General features: G+C 41.5%; 1 long non-coding RNA gene across 3 annotated transcripts in view; it reads left to right on the top strand.

Moving 5' to 3' along the window:
* Positions 1 to 316: 316 nt before the first annotated feature.
* The window catches only part of LOC110525316 (uncharacterized), a 71648-nt gene continuing 55632 nt past the window's right edge, over positions 317 to 16332 (top strand). The window contains exon 1 of one of the 3 annotated variants that reach the window (XR_002473736.3): positions 317 to 522. This is a non-coding gene — a long non-coding RNA (uncharacterized LOC110525316). Of the gene's footprint in view, positions 523 to 1405; positions 1542 to 2693; positions 3045 to 16332 lie in introns of those variants that run through there. The other 2 variants (XR_002473738.3, XR_002473737.3) reach the window with 2 other exon arrangements.

Below are 16332 nucleotides of genomic sequence, written 5' to 3'. Positions count from 1 at the left end.
TGTAGCTCAAGACTAAGTTGTAAATATGTATTATTAGTGTGATTGGAAATTGGAACCGCACCTTATGCTTATCTAGGTCACATATAGCTGCCATTCCTCATTGTACATATTGATCCAAGTGCGTCACACTATTCAATTATAGCCTACAAATTCGCAAAATGTTTTGTGGCAAAAGTGGCAAAAGCAATAATTGATGTGCAATAATCCTAGAACGTTGTAGCCTATGCATGCAACCCCATGTGTTTGTCAAGACAAATTACTTGTAGATCCATGACAGCATGCAGCCTCTTTCCGAGGGAAATCTTTACGTGTGCCCGTCTGACCACTTCTATTGGGTGACACATCAGACGAGCAGTTTGGGAGCAAGGTTCACTTGTGGAGGAGGCTGAGTTACACGAGTAAGGAGTACAGCATCTCCAACCCGCTCGCACAATCAAATGCGCTGGAAAATTGGCGTCGACTTGATTGAGAGCGCGTGCATATCCTGCCAGGAAGATTTGAATGGTGATGTAAAATATAAGGGTAAGTTAAACGTGTCTCACTTACTTTAGATAACGTGTTGCGATTCGATTTTATACAGCAAAACACTAATTCTAAACGAATACTTTTTTTGTGATTTAAAAAACGATAACGGCTACAAAAAACAACAATTAGCTACTTAAAGACAAATGTTAATAAGTCTGCGTTTCTTTCTTTCAGTATGTGTGTGTGTGTGTGTGTGTGTGTGTTTTTGTGTGGCCGCGCGCGCGCTCTCGTAAACGCCTCCTGTGTGCGCATCATCAACCTATAGGAAATGCCACCTTTACATAGCCTACAGAAACATAGCTACTGTAAGGTGCGGTAACACTTAACATTAATCAGATCCTGCAAATGAGATCTAGTTAGTGTAACCTAATCTCGAGCACAATCTCTTGAAGTATAGTTTATTGAAGTTGAAATAAACCCAGCTATTCTCATCATTATCATAGATCTGAATCCTATTGTTTGACCACTAGAGTTCTACTCTTTGTTTATACATTTCCTAGATTTATATTATTATATTTGACCATTTTACATGAGTATTCAACTAACAAACGTTCTGTATTTCCTATTTTTTAACGCACTCTTTTTTCTAAATAGTATTTTTCATGATATGTGAAATTCGTAACAGGTTACTGCTTGTAGGTGGGCATCAGTGTCCATAAATACGCATTGCAATCACCATGACCTAATTCAAAAGTAATAGCATGGAAAACGAAGCAAAGAGAAAAGTAAAGCAAATGCAAATCTACCTTTTACATATGTATCAATGTTAAAAAGTAATAATACGCACGCTGGAACCAACAGCGTCGAAGCATTGAGAATGGCAGAGCAGGTCGTCTCATTATGCACAGGCGATTTCCCAGGCAGAACCCTTGGTTTCTTCACTTCATGTTTCCGATCCGTACCGCTCACACACGCTCGGAGCTTCGTCAAAAACAAACAAGGCAATGTTCGCTTTCAAAACGGCAATCAAATACCCAAGAACCGGTGGGGGGAATTACTCCCACAGCGGCTAGATGGTAAGCTGGATTTGCATATTTTGATGCACTAATTTCCTTGATGTATTTAAATATGGTTGCACGTAGCTGATATGCTTGTCTACGTCATTGAACGTGACCTCGCTGTTAAACCAAAACGTGAATCCGGGTGAATCAAATGGATACGCCTGCAATTAGGCAGGGGAAAGACTAAGAAAGAGAGCCGTAGGAAATGACTTTTCCCTGACATACATTTAGTGTTTCACAAGAAAATTACATACTTTATGTCCTCCGAACTATTTAACAAGGAATTTGAACCTCATGGATAAATATGTTGATAGCCTAATAACTGATGATGATAATAATAATAACAATAACACGAATTGCAATATATTACATTACTTTTATTACTTGTTGAAACTTGTTAGTAACAATATCAGTATTACCGTGGGGTTTAGCTAGCCTACATATTTGGCAGCCCAAGCACATCATGCCACGTGGTCCTTGCACAATTTGAATGGTGATCTATAATATAAGTGTAAGTTAAACAATATAGGCTAAATAACCTTTTAGAACACTTTGTTCCATCTTATAGCTAGATCTTCTGAAATGAATTATCACAGGTTCAATTTGTACAACATTGGTACAGGTCCTGTCATCACAGTGTGTGTGTGTGTGTGTGTGTGTGTGAGAGAGAGTGTGAGAGAGAGAGAGAGATAGAGAGAGAGAGAGGAGAGAGAGAGAGAGAGAGAGGGAGAGAGAGAGGGGGGGGTGTAGTCTATGCAAACGAGCATATCTGCTCAGGTGAAGGCTAAAGTACCGACCAAAACATTTTGAGTGGAGTTATAAAATGTTTTCCCCACAGATTTTACTTTATTACTGACGTTTATTACTGACGACCTTCAGTCTTGGTTTGGTATTGTATCATCCCACATTATTTTCATACTTTTGTCTGAAGTACTGGAAATGCGTTCCGTTTGTCATAACGCGTTGTAAATGCGTCCCGTTTGTTATAACGCGTTGTAAATGCGTCCCGTTTGTCATAACGCGTTCAAGGAAGGCCTGCAGCAAATTCATTCATTACCGACCGCGATCACTTCTGGTCTGGGAACGGGTGAGAGTCCACGCCAAAAGACGAACAATGCCTCTTCAGTTCGTGCCCAACAAAAGAGCGAGGGAACGTATTTGAGTTTCAGAGCACGTCCTTTCTTACACAGAAGAGTGGACTATTCAATTGTGCACTCTTTATTTGGTGCTGTAGATGTTATGGGAAAGTTCTCTCTCTCGCTCACTCTCCCCCCCCGCCCCCTCCCTCTCAATCTCTCCTTCTCTCATGTGCTTGGAATATGCTCAGGGTTAACTCAGAGCAACCGAAGCACGCGTAATGAACTGAGTATTAGCGGCAATTTTAAAGGAAGGGACGGCCTTGGAAGGCTGGATATTTGGCGGACTGTCCAACGGGTCCCACACAGCATGTATCTTATCTGGGATGATTTCTGATTGCATATGCCGATTTCGGCGATGCTTCTCGCGCAGTTTGAGAAAGTAAGTGCAACTTTGGTGATTATCATTCCACTGTGCGTAAAGCCAATGCAATTTGATGTGCTTAAAGCCAATGCAGTCTTATGTGCGTAAAGCCAATGCAGTCGGATGTGCGTAAAGCCAATGCGGTCTGATGTGCGTAAAGCCAATGCAGTCGGATGTGCGTAAAGCCAATGCAGTCTGATGTGCGTAAAGCCAATGCAGTCTGATGTGCGCAAAAGTTAGAGTGAAGTTGAATGACTCCGTGAATAATAGACAACATTAATTAGGTTCTTATCGGCTAGTGGACGTGATGTGGGCCTATATAAATATGTTGTTCTAGCTGAGGAAGACCATCTAGGCTATGATTAGTGTTTAGGCAGGTCGGAGTTATGTTTAGGCAGGTCGGAGGTGTAGTTGAAGGCAGTGCTTCGTTGGACTAGTGCTCTTCCCTGGCACATACATGTTGGCACGTTCGTTTATTTTGTAGCCTACTGAATTAACTGAAATAAATAAGCAGGATGAAAACTCGGAGCTTTATTTTGACTGGTGGCATGAGCTTGTCGCAACCTGTCACACTCCCAGCGCAACAGTAGCCAACGCCTCTCAATACATTGGGCCAAAGTGAACATTGCGCTATGACACGTTTTGTTAGTAAAAGGTAGGCTATGTGATGGAAGTTAAAACGGCCAGCTGTGATTCTTAACTAACTGTGAATTAAATATCTTAAATTGCTCCGAACAGTTAAGCCTGGTCAAAGTGAATGTAGGCTACATCATATGCGTAAAGATAGGTTGCACAGCGTCTCGTGATGGTATTGTGTAGGTTCTCTGTATCATATCGTGTAAAACATACTTAATTTCTCTCTTGAAGGCTACAGTACAGTGGGCTAATTGTGAAAAAGTTATTGTGGGTTTGTGTGTACTACATAATGATACATAATGCTACATAATGATTCAACTCGTAATGCCCAAGCAAACTTAATAAAATAAACGAATAAAACAAATTCACTCATTAGGAAGTTAACATTGTTGGTTTGAATTAGTTTAATTACATATCACAATCATAAAATATCACAGTGATCGTCTATTACCATGTCAAACAGTGTTATACATTGTCAAATGTTCCGGTTAATACGGACATATGTTCTTCAGAGGGAAAATAACAACGACTTACTATCGGTAATCAATGCATTACTGTAATCAAGGCATTACTGTTCTTTAAAGTGACAGAATGACACAAACCTACAGTATAGGATCACAGTTGCTAGTCTATGTTTCATGACAAATGTTGTATGTTGTATGACGCACCATAAGGCTATGGTGGTGGAAAGCTTGACTTTTATGTTTACAAACACACTTCTGTTCAAATTGAGAAATAGTATGAATGATAACATTAGGTCAGAACTATTGGGAAACTTCAATTACCTGATTAGCCTACTTTGGTACTGTTAAAATTGTATGTTGGGGTGTTTGATGAGACGAATGCGTGGTTGAGGCCTGTGTAGCATACGTTCCAAACTGTAAGAGAAATAGATTTAGGAAATGTAGGTTTACCCTGAACCTACCCTGATTTACAAATCGATTATTCTAACTATATTCTACAATATTCTACATGATTGGATCGAGTCTGCTTGCTTGGTGCATTCTTGGAGGGTCCTTTTGTTAGCCTTCAAATGTCAGTTGAATCAACTGGTGTCACTTTGAGGGAACGTTAATGTAAAGCTAACCACGGACACTTTAATTCAACTAAAGTGCAGTCAGATTTGAACCGCGTGCCATGTGAGTAATAATTGCACAGGGCTGGGTTTCATATCATTTAGGATTAAGAAGTGTTTTGTCTGAGCAGCTGGATGGATGCCTTCCCAACTATTTGGTCTCTCCAGTTAGCACCTGAACGACATGTTTCTATAGGGCGAATACAATAACACGGTGAGCACCTGAACGACATGTTTCTATAGGGCCAATACAATATAAGGTGAGCAGCAACAACACAGGTGAACAGGTGCAGGGGACGACGTAGATGGAAATGCTAAACATTTTAGCGAACGTGTAAAGATTGTAGGCTATAGGGCCTAGACTATGCGCAGTGAATTAGCCATTGTAAAGAATACATATCACTAAATTAATAGCGCTGATGAAGGACTACAACGTCACATTGTATTGTTTTACCTTACATTTGGAACCTCAATTATTATAACGTGGAAACATCTTGTTTAGTTATTGGCATCAAAATATCAGTGTATTGTAGCCTAACACCTTTATAGAACGTCGTTGCTGATTATCATTGGATATCTCTCTCCCTCTCTGCTCCCTTCTGCCCCCTCTCTCTCAATTCACACACACACACACACACACACACACACACACACACACACACACACACACACACACACACACACGCACACACACACACACACGCACACACACACACACACACACACACACACACACGCACACACACATATAATCTGAGAATCATAAAGTAGGCTACATATATATATATATATATATGGGCCTATGGGTAAAGGCATTGTCATACAGACCTAGCTCCTATAGTCTAAAAACACATCCGTGCATGAAAACATATCGTTAATAGTTAGGTCTATGTTTTTGAATATTTATATGTCCTACTAGGTCTGATACATATGTACATTGAATGTTTGATACATAGACAAGATAAAACATGTTATGTGTGTGACTGTGCAGAAAAATGAATGCCTATTTGACAATGCGACATTGCCAGTATAGCCTACCTGGTAACCATTGTAGTTTATACATCGGTCACGACGATGAAAACATAAAGCCAACAGGATTTCGACTCAAATCGAGTCAATGAATGTGTCTCGACTCGCATTGTCTCTCACGCCCGTATATTCGAACAACCCGGCCCAGTTCCATGCTACAGCAAATACCCTACTCGGTTCTAGCTGTGACGAGAATACAGGAACGATGATCTACTCAACCCTGGAATGCTGTCATATGTCCTCCATAGATTTGAGATCTTGTATTTGGCGGTTTATTCTGCTGGCTATTGTACCCTTACTGGCTTCAAAAATGATCAAGACGACCATTTTTATACCATAGCACAATAATTTTGTCTTTCCGTCCTTTTTTTAATCATTCTGGAAAAAGCGTGCAGACCGCTAGCGGCAAACCGAATTATTCCGGTGTGCTTGGTAATGACGCGAGGAGATTTGCCACTGCTCGTGCATGAACAGGAGTGTGCATTTGCGATTTTTCATGACATCATCACCATTAATTTACACTCCCGCGGTCTGAGGCCTTTGACCTCGCCGGGTTGGTCCAGATTTTGGCATTGGAAGCCTACCCCTCCTCACCGTTATCCCCATTCCTTGGGGATGGCCCTTTCCCCTCTCCTTTTAGACTGTTGGCAGCGGCTAGCCAGCAGAACGGAAGCCTTGGTTTACAGATTTCGGCATCTCTTTCATCTAACACGCTGGATACTTGCGGACAATTTGACAGACACATTTTGGCCACAAACGAGGTCTTCTCTTCATAATCCAAAACAATCGAGACGTTTTACCTGTGTAATTTCCGCACTTTCACCAGGCGGATTTTCCACCTCCTCCGTATCTTCTTCGCTGGCCTCACAGGATATGTATTGCTCCTTCCACAACGCCTTAATAGAGGCGAAAGCGCCTTTCGTGGGATTGAATCATTTGCATTGCAAATCAGGGCCTGTGCAAGGATGGCTGCACCACAGCCTACTGTTCTCTCTCTTACTTCAACTCAGTGATGTTGGCGAATGTCATCTGAATATGACAATCTAAGCACTGGGATTATATGTCCTTTTTTTGGACGTCGTGTTTTTTTTAACAACGAGTGTGTCTGTGGGAGTTTGGAGGACTCATTACATGGAAGTGGCCTATATGGAAACAAAATATGATTATGTCAGCTATGGGAGTCAAATTAGGCCTACTTCTATATTGTGGTTTATTTGCCTCAAAGTATGGTGGACCACTCCTGAAAGCAGGGGCACAATCCCCAACGCCCGGAGAACAGAAGACAATTCTGGAATATTTTAGAAGAATGGGAAGTGGGTTGTTGTCTTTGGTTATCTAGCTGTATGAGTGTGATGGCCGTCATAAAGCTAGATAACCGAAAGTAAAAACGACTTCCAGACTCATCACGGACCTTGGAAATAGAACATGGAAATAACAAGATGCATAAATAAGCCTTCTTGGTGCAAAAACAAGAACCTCGTTGGCTGGTATTACGAAGTAGATTTAACAAGTCTTACAATTATAAATCATTGCAATAGCATTAACCGGACATGTTCACTTATTGGAAATGTGAAATAGTTGTATTGATTTATTACTTATATTGATTGATTGCGTATATTTCATGTTTGTGGTATTAGGACATTTGAAAACGTAATGTAGCCTATAGCTAATCACAACCATGAGTAAATGTTGCATTCACACTCACACACACACACACACACACACACACACACACACACACACACACTATCATTTTCATTCTTCTTTTTATATTCATCTTGAAATGCGTTATTTTCTATAATGAAATGTGGCAAATATGATATAGAAAATATATCCGACTGAGAGTCCTAGCCATAGCATACATGTAGGCTAGCATTGACAATGAGATTGACATTAACGTTTTTTTATTTCAGCATGATGAACTCCAACCAGGAAACGGCGCTGGCATCCCAAACAGCAATAATTAGAACGTATACAGAGCTGACAAAAATGGAGAGGAGGGTTTTGGGTATGGGCTAAAAGAGAGGGGGGGGCTGCTTAATTGATTCAGTTAACCACAGGGCTGGAGATGTGAACGACTGGACGCACCCATTCCCACGCTCGGGGGCAAGTGGCAATGCCATGCCCAGTCCGAATATGACAGACAGCGCCGTGAGGGGGGGGGGGGGGGGGGGGGGGAGGGGGGGTCATGAAAAGACGTCAAGTGCACCAGACTCATCTGCATCCCCATAGAAAGAGGCGATGTTGCCCACCCAGCGGACGCGGCCTAGTAACGGTTTTGAATGCGTAATTCGTTGCCAATTGTAGGAAACTGACAATTAGGACCGTGGGTCATTATCTTAAAACTGTATGGGTTTATGCATCCGTACAAAGATGTTCTATAATTACGGAATTGTATATGGGCCTACTTGAGCACTCTAACACCGATCTATTGTTTGACTCATGATAATTAATGTCACGGAGAATGCAATAGGCCGAAAGAAGTCGAACGAATTGAATAGATGACATCACGTCATGTGCGCTCTGTATTTGAATTTGAACAGGACTTAAATAAATCTTACATTTAATTCTAAAACAATTAATTAATATAAAGGATTTTTTAATATATTAATTAATTGATTTAATTGTGATTAATATTTTACATCCGAATAAAAAGCATCTGAAAGAAATAGCCTAAAAGTGCAGGGATGGCTTCTGGGCTGCTGAGTCTGTATTTTGGATGATATTAGCTATACGGGCCATTATATTAGTCGCCAGTGGATTTGTTTATTAACTACCAAAGGGAGGAGCACATGGCGGGATAGTTGTTTTGTTTCTTTATTGATGGTAACATAGTTGGATAGAATTTTACAAACGCCATAAACATTAAAGGCTTTGTTGGCAACACAATAGAGTTGTAAAAAACATTGTTCCTAAAAGATGGCTTTCCAACAATACATATTTAGGCTACATATGAGAATAGACTCCATTTATGATGCCAGTTGTATGATGCCGGCTGTTTTTTTTTTAACGGATGTTAGTGGTCTGTTGTCTGTAGATGAGGTTATTGTTAATTCTAGTGTTTTTCGGCTGTGGCGTGATGAGTCTCATGTAGGCTACACACGTGCCTTTAATTAAATGATGAATTGCTATTTTGCGAATAGGTCTATTGTATAGTTAGGATAGTCTTAGTAACGTATTAGGTCTTTTCAGATGGACGTTAATTAAGGTTCACTTTTTAAAATATATTTTGTAATGTCCTATGATATAGCCTGTTGTAAGCATTTCACTGGTAGTCTACACCTGTTGTTTGTGAAGCATGTGACAAATACAATTGGATTTGATTGTATAGCCTATAGCGCTTGATTGATTAGCTGTAGCCTAAAATATGAAAGTGTATGTTTGTGCCCAAAGACTGGTCTACGTTGTTTTTAGCTGAACGGTCATAGGCCTATGTGGAAGATGTATAGGTTTAAACTGCCTGCGTATGCAGTGGTAGGCAACGTAGAGGTTTATTCAAGTTCAATGTTAAATAGGCTCACAGTGGCTGAAAGGGGTCTCTTGCCGAGTTTCTCACACCGTAAGACAAAACTAGTGTGTCTTGTTGCGACCCTTGTACAATGCCAGGTCATTCATTGTACGTTTGCCTGAAAGAAGATTTGAGAACACCATTTGGAAAATCAGCGAATAACCACGTTTCATTGTCCCAGGATAAGTTGTTAGAAACCGTTGTCTAGACTTATGAATGGCTGCATTGTTTTCTAGTCTGGGGCCATACTAAATGTCAGCGCAGTGTAAATAAAAACTTGAGGTCTTTAAGTAACCCAGCATATATAAATCAGTTGATTCTCCACAGTATAAAAGGCCACTGCACTGCACTGACTGAATAAAAACATTTCTTCATCATTGGAAGTCTGGAGACGTTTAATGGTGTGACTTCACCACAATTCTATTTGATGCTATTTACAGTAAATCATGTCTACCATTTCAACAAATTATTCCTCAGCAAATGCATTTTGGGGCAGAATTACTAGCCTGTTTGTGTCTTATTAGCCTGTTTGTGTCTTATTAGCCTGTTTGTGTCTTACTAGCCTGTTTGTGTCTTACTAGCCTGTTTGTGTCTTGCTAGCCTGTTTGTGTCTTGCTAGCCTGTTTGTGTCTTACTAGCCTGTTTGTGTCTTACTAGTTTGTTTGTGTCTTGCTAGCCTGTTTGTGTCTTACTAGTTTGTTTGTGTCTTGCTAGCCTGTTTGTGTCTTACTAGTTTGTTTGTGTCTTGCTAGCCTGTTTGTGTCTTACTAGCCTGTTTGTGTCTTGCTAGCCTATTTGTGTCTTACTAGTTTGTTTGTGTCTTGCTAGCCTGTTTGTGTCTAACTAGCCTGATTGTGTCTTGCTAGCCTATTTGTGTCTTACTAGTTTGTTTGTGTCTTGATAGCCTGTTTGTGTCTTACTGGTTTGCAGTATCCTACTTTCATGTTCTTTGTAGGCTGTCACACACTATGTTCCACCATAATATAGCACTGTATCATACAGCGGATGTTAACCCCAGTCATTCTCTTCAGTATGTAAGCCATCCCAATGCAATGCTAGATGTAGCCCAGTTTTGCCAGAAGACAACAATATCACATGTCTGAAACTGCTGCAAATCCGCCTCATAGTCACTCTCAATGTTGCTGCTGTGCATGCTGTAGCATAGAAACAGGCAGGCAGCAGTTTCCATGGGGCGTACACTGTTTCCAGAGCAGGAGTGTATATCACGTTAATGGTATTTAGTCTCCTTGTGAACACTGGAAAATCATGCACGAGTCTGTGGTAATATTATACATACTCTATCAAGTTGTATATTTAGCTACAATTCATGTAGGCCTATACCCGACAGAAGACAGTCTTACATATTTTTTTCTCTAGCTCATCTTCGTTGGCTGAGTAGTGTATTTTACAGTAGGAAGTGCTTGGAGTGGATGTGAGAATGATTGTGGTTATTTATGAAACTGCCATACAGGCAGGCTGGTGGAAAGGAGAGGACGAGAGGCCTTGCCATCCCTTTCAAAAGGTCCATTCTCACAGAGAAATATAGGCGTCTTATTTGATTATGCGTGTAGAGATGGGTGGGGACGACGTTGCCTCTCTCTGCTCAGTAACGCTGGCTCTTCTGTCCCCTCCCTTCCCACTCACACGTACAGTGCTCTGCAGCCATTGTTGTCACATGATTGGCAGAATAACATAACCATGGCAACCATGGCAGGTTTTTCATATTCATTGGGCAAGCAATCAGCATATTTGACACGTTTGTGCCAATTTTTTATGTGCATTCTTTCTGTGTAGAGGGCTCATGCCTTTACAATCAATACAAGTGAAATCTGGGTAGTGACTTTATGATGAGGTCTGTACAGGTCATTTCTATGTCAGACTTAAGGATATAAAATGGTCACCAAGCTGTTGCTACTGTTATTATAGCTTAAGTATTGTCATAACACTGATGTTTTATTGCATAGGGACAGCTGAAGAGTATTTAATAATACAGGAGTAGTAAAGGCCTAGTTCACTAATTTTGTGGATTTTAACATTTAGATTTATCAGGGGTTGCTGCAGCACCCTCAGCACCCCTAATTCCCACGGCTATGGCCTTCTGCATCATAAACTGTAGATGAGGAACAATGGCTGTGTCTCAGTTGCGTTTGGTCTGTCTGTGTTCAGCATGTCTCTCTCTCTGTCTCAGAAGCGTCTGATCTGTCTGGCTTCAGCATGTCTCTCTCTCTGTCACAGTAGCGTCTGTTCTGTCTGGCTTCAGCATGTCTCTCTCTCTGTCTCAGTAGCATCTGGTCTGTCTGGCTTCAGCATGTCTTTCTCTCTTCGTCTTAGTTGCATCTGGTCTGTCTGGCTTCTGCATGTCTCTCTCTCTGTCTCAGTAACATCTGGTCTGTCTGGCTTCAGCATGTCTCTCTCTCTGTCTCAGTAGCGTCTGGTCTGTCTGGCTTCAGCATGTCTCTGTCTCTGTAGCATCTGGTCTGTCTGGCTTCAGCATGTCTCTCTCTCTGTCTCAGTAGCATCTGGTCTGTCTGGCTTCAGCATGTCTCTCTCTCTGTCTCAGTAGCATCTGGTCTGTCTGGCTTCAACATGTCTCTCTCTCTGTCTCAGTAGCATCTGGTCTGTCTGGCTTCAACATGACTCTCTCTCTGTCTCAGTAGCGTCTGGTCTGTCTGGCTTCAACATGTCTCTCTCTCTGTCTCAGTAGCATCTGGTCTGTCTGGCTTCAACATGTCTCTCTCTCTGTCTCAGTAGCGTCTGGTCTGTCTGGCTTCAGCATGTCTCTCGCTCTATCTCAGTAGCGTCTGGTCTGTCTGGCTTCAGCATGTCTCTCGCTCTGTCTCAGTAGCATCTGGTCTGTCTGGCTTCAGCATGTCTCTCTCTGTCTCCTGGACATGAACTTGAACTTGAGACAGGCAGCCAGACACCATCTGTGCGCGATGACTAATGAATTCAGGGCATTCATGGCTGTGGAGCACCACCATTGATGAGCAGACGACCTCCAGACTGGGTTAGCTCTTAATCACTAATAGAATGCAGGCACCAAAGCAGCTGTTTTTTTGTTTATGTAAAAAAAAATGAGTGTGTGTTTCATTTGGTGGTCATATTTGTGAGTGTGTGCATGACTGCATGATTCCCTATATGTTTGTGTATATACGTGTTAATTGTACATAAGGCATGATAATACCCAATTGTGTATAAATGTCTACTGTCCACCTTGTCGGCCAACTATTTCTGACACATCTCATTTGAAATCCCAGGCCAGCCATTATAAACAGGCGGCCGGGCTAAAGACATTGCCTTGATAATTGAAAGGGTCGGTTTAGCATTTCCGTGATAAGGCCTGGTAACTGAATAAGGTACCTGTGCTGAAACAAGCCAAGTGCTGTGTGAATTCCTCAGTCCCTCCTCCTTCCTCCCTCTCAGGCCTCTGTCACACACACCAGGCTTTTCCCTCTGGTTGGTGTCGCCGTGGCAACGGGAGGTGAGCTCACGGTGCGCACGTCGGCATCAGCGCCACTGGAGCAGGACAGGTTCCTGATTTCAGAGAGTGTGTGTGTGTGTATGTAACTGACTAGAATGCCACTCCCATTGTCTCCTGGGGTTCATTTAGATTCATCACACACATTGAAGTGTTGCAATGTCTTTCCTCTCAGGTGACTTTTTCCTCCTTTAACAGTGGTGTGATGGATATTCTTAGCAGTGCACAGGGTGACCACACACAGTAGACATGGCTGCTGCTCTCACACAGTGACGACAGCCTGCCGCTGTAGATGCTGTTTCAATCGGCATCAAACATGTGTCAATGCAGTGCATTTCAGTGCATACACACGCACGCAGTAAAGCCACACACACAGTACCATTGTCTCTTCTTACCACTGGTTCCACTGTGGTCCGCCTCCTGCCTCCTCCTAAACGATCAACCAGCCATAACATGGGCCAATAATCCATTGTGGAATGTCATGGTTGGGCCCTTTTTAATGACATCACGCATGGTCACTTGAGCGTGGTTGTGAGGAGCAGCAGGCATGCTGTGCTCTGCCACGGTGTCCCTCCCTCCAGCAGCCTGCATAGAGGTGGTTATGGACATGGTGTTAGTCATACCACTACATTAGAGCTACCTACCTCCATGTCTCACTGTCCATGCAATTACCTTCAAAACATGACTGGATAACAGTCAGCTTATTAGGACATTAATGACAGTTATTCCTACTCCACACGACTAACATTTTTAGAAAAAAGGGTTCTTAAAGGGTCCTTTGGCTGTTCCTATAGGATAACCCTTGGTTCCAGGTAGAACTCTTTTGAGTTCCATGTAGAATCCTCTGTGGAAAGGGTTTTACATGGAACACAAAACGGATTCTACCTGGAACCTTTTTTTTTAATGTGTTCTCCTATGGGGACAGCCGAATACACTTTTATGTTCTAGATAGCACCTTTTTATCTAAGAATGTACACATGTATTTTTATAATATGGGTTTGTTTGTTAACGGGAAGCTTAAATGGAACATCTGATAATGATATTATTGTTGGAGCAAAACGTGTAACTCTGAATTAAAGGATGCTAAAATAGATGAGGATCAAAGCAACATGTACAGTCTCTAAAACATCATAAATCAAACGTACAAAAACGGATGCAGAATACATTTTACTTTGTCTCATAAGCACACAGTGTTCTACTTAAACTCAGATAATGGACTTAGATGATATGTAAATGTATAAAATACATAATAATAAAACATCACAAATACATTGAAGGCCAAAATAGTAAACAATTGTTAACTTGCGTTTTAATTATTTATATTCAATAACATTTATTTTTCAAACATACCTCCCTACCCATTCCATATAGTGATCAACATAATTCACCAAATATGCTAATGCTAGCTAGCTACAGGACATTAGACTTACGTCATCATAATTGCTAATGGTAATGATGCTAACAACACACAGCAGAAATGATTGCGGCAACACGATTAATACGACTGATGCTGTGAGCATTGGCGCGTACAATAGCTACTCTGGCTGCATACGTATGAATGGCGGCTTTACAGTATACTTCTAAACCATCTGCCTGCCTCTCTGTCCTTTTCAATATGTCTGTGCTCCGATGGCTTTTTATTATGCAAATGCCCCTGCTATAAATAAATTAGTATAATTGCATTTGAAATATGCTTTGAATCCTCTCGTAAGATGAATGTGTGTTAATAATGTATTTCATGTTACTGCATTATTCATTCTCAATTAATTACAAATAACCAACAGAGACGCCATGTGGCTTTACTGTTCTGACGTACCGTGTGTGGACACTGTACTTTTCCTTAAATGTTGTCATATATGTCATTTTGCTCTGGTCTATTAAGGCAGCGGTATATAATTACTCACAAATACTCTACACATGCAGTAATTTTACAGTATCTAATTTAGTAGTTAAAGGGCTCTTTCATGTGAAAATGTTTATAAATAATTTGAGCAAGGCCTATGGTTTTAGAACCCAGCAACCGATTCGTATGGCTGAAATAACTCTAGAATCCATCTTTTCCATAATGAATGATGCCGACTACTTTACCTTCCGTTATTACGGAGGGGGGTGTAGGTGACTTGAAATAAGCAGAAACAGAGGCAGCACGGCTACAATTAAAACAGGCCAGTCTTTCTCTTTTTAAGGAGCTGACTGTTCAGGCGATGTGTACTGTTCCGCAATTAAATGATGTCGAATCCTGGCTTGTCTAGGGATATGGCTACGCTGAATATAGAATAGTAAGCACTGCAAGTAGTCGCCACGGTAACATTAGCATCTGGACCTTTTATGCAAATTTGATGAGAGAGGACTCATGCATATACACCAAGGCACCAGAGCCAGCCCCTAATATTGTTATTAGAGAGGGGGAAATTACATATTTATAAGGGGGACAGGGGTTAGGGGGAGGGGTGCTTGCCCAGTCTTGTCGTGAAGAGCCATGATAGAGGGAGGAGGAGGAGAGGGAGGAGGGGCCTGGTTGGCTCACTGAAGGAGTGTCTCTCCCTCAAGGTGCCACCATCTTAAGGCGTTTGGCAGTGGTGAGCGTGTGAGGAGGGTAGACCTAAAATGTCCGCTGGCAAATACACACACACAGGCATAGGCGTACATGGACATGAAGCGTGGTCAGTGCACCTGGTGCTCTGAGGCCAATTATTCAATTAGTGGCATCGCCAGCCATGCATGCCAAGCACCTAATTTGCATACACGAATTCCTTCGATTACTGTCACCTATGTGATTTTCCCTTGTCATGCTTTCCAATATTGGTGTCTCACACTGTGTGGACTGCATCTGTCACACAGGCAAACAAAAATTAACTAACTGCATTTGACTTTTCCACTTTTAAGCTAATTCTTGGCTACAGACAAAGCGGATATCTCTGTGTCACATTGCATGTGAAAATTGGTATGCTCTCTTTGGGATTCTTTTAAATGATTCAAGTGTTGGCAAAACAAGGTGTGAACTGTGTCGAGTTCGCTTGCAGGCCAAAAGTAAAACTCGAAGATGGATTCATTAACTAAGTCCAACGGTATAAAAATGAAGACAGGACGCCATTGCAATAGTTGTAAAACATGTTCATATGCCATACTCCATTTCTGTTATCATTAGCCTAAAACACTACACATCAAATAAATGAAATATCATTTTACTATTTGTCAAAAATAACCTAGCTACAGTTTCAAATTCCATACTGCAATGAAGAGGCTACAAAGAAAAAAACAATACTATCCATAGCTAGTTTCAAATCATGCTTCTAATTGTTAGAAATGTAAAAAATGACAACAAAGAGTCAGAGCACTGTATGTCAATCTCAGTGAATGTTCAATTACCCAGCAGCAGGAGAAAGGAAGGCAGTTAACAAGTATTTGCAAATTTAGCAATGCATAGGTAGCTTCACTGCTGCCCGTCTCTCTCAAGTAGAATTGACACTGGTCCAGGTTCAGTTAAAGAAGCCCTCTCTCTCTCTCTCCCTCTCTCTCTCTCTCTCTCTCTCTCTCACTCTCTCTCTCTCTCTCTCTCTCCTTCAGGCTTACTTGTCTT

The sequence above is a fragment of the Oncorhynchus mykiss genome, chromosome 6 (assembly GCF_057628025.1).
Source record: "Oncorhynchus mykiss isolate SJ-2025 chromosome 6, ASM5762802v1, whole genome shotgun sequence".
Taxonomy (NCBI): domain Eukaryota; kingdom Metazoa; phylum Chordata; class Actinopteri; order Salmoniformes; family Salmonidae; genus Oncorhynchus; species Oncorhynchus mykiss.
This window is presented reverse-complemented; position numbering and strand designations above follow the sequence as displayed.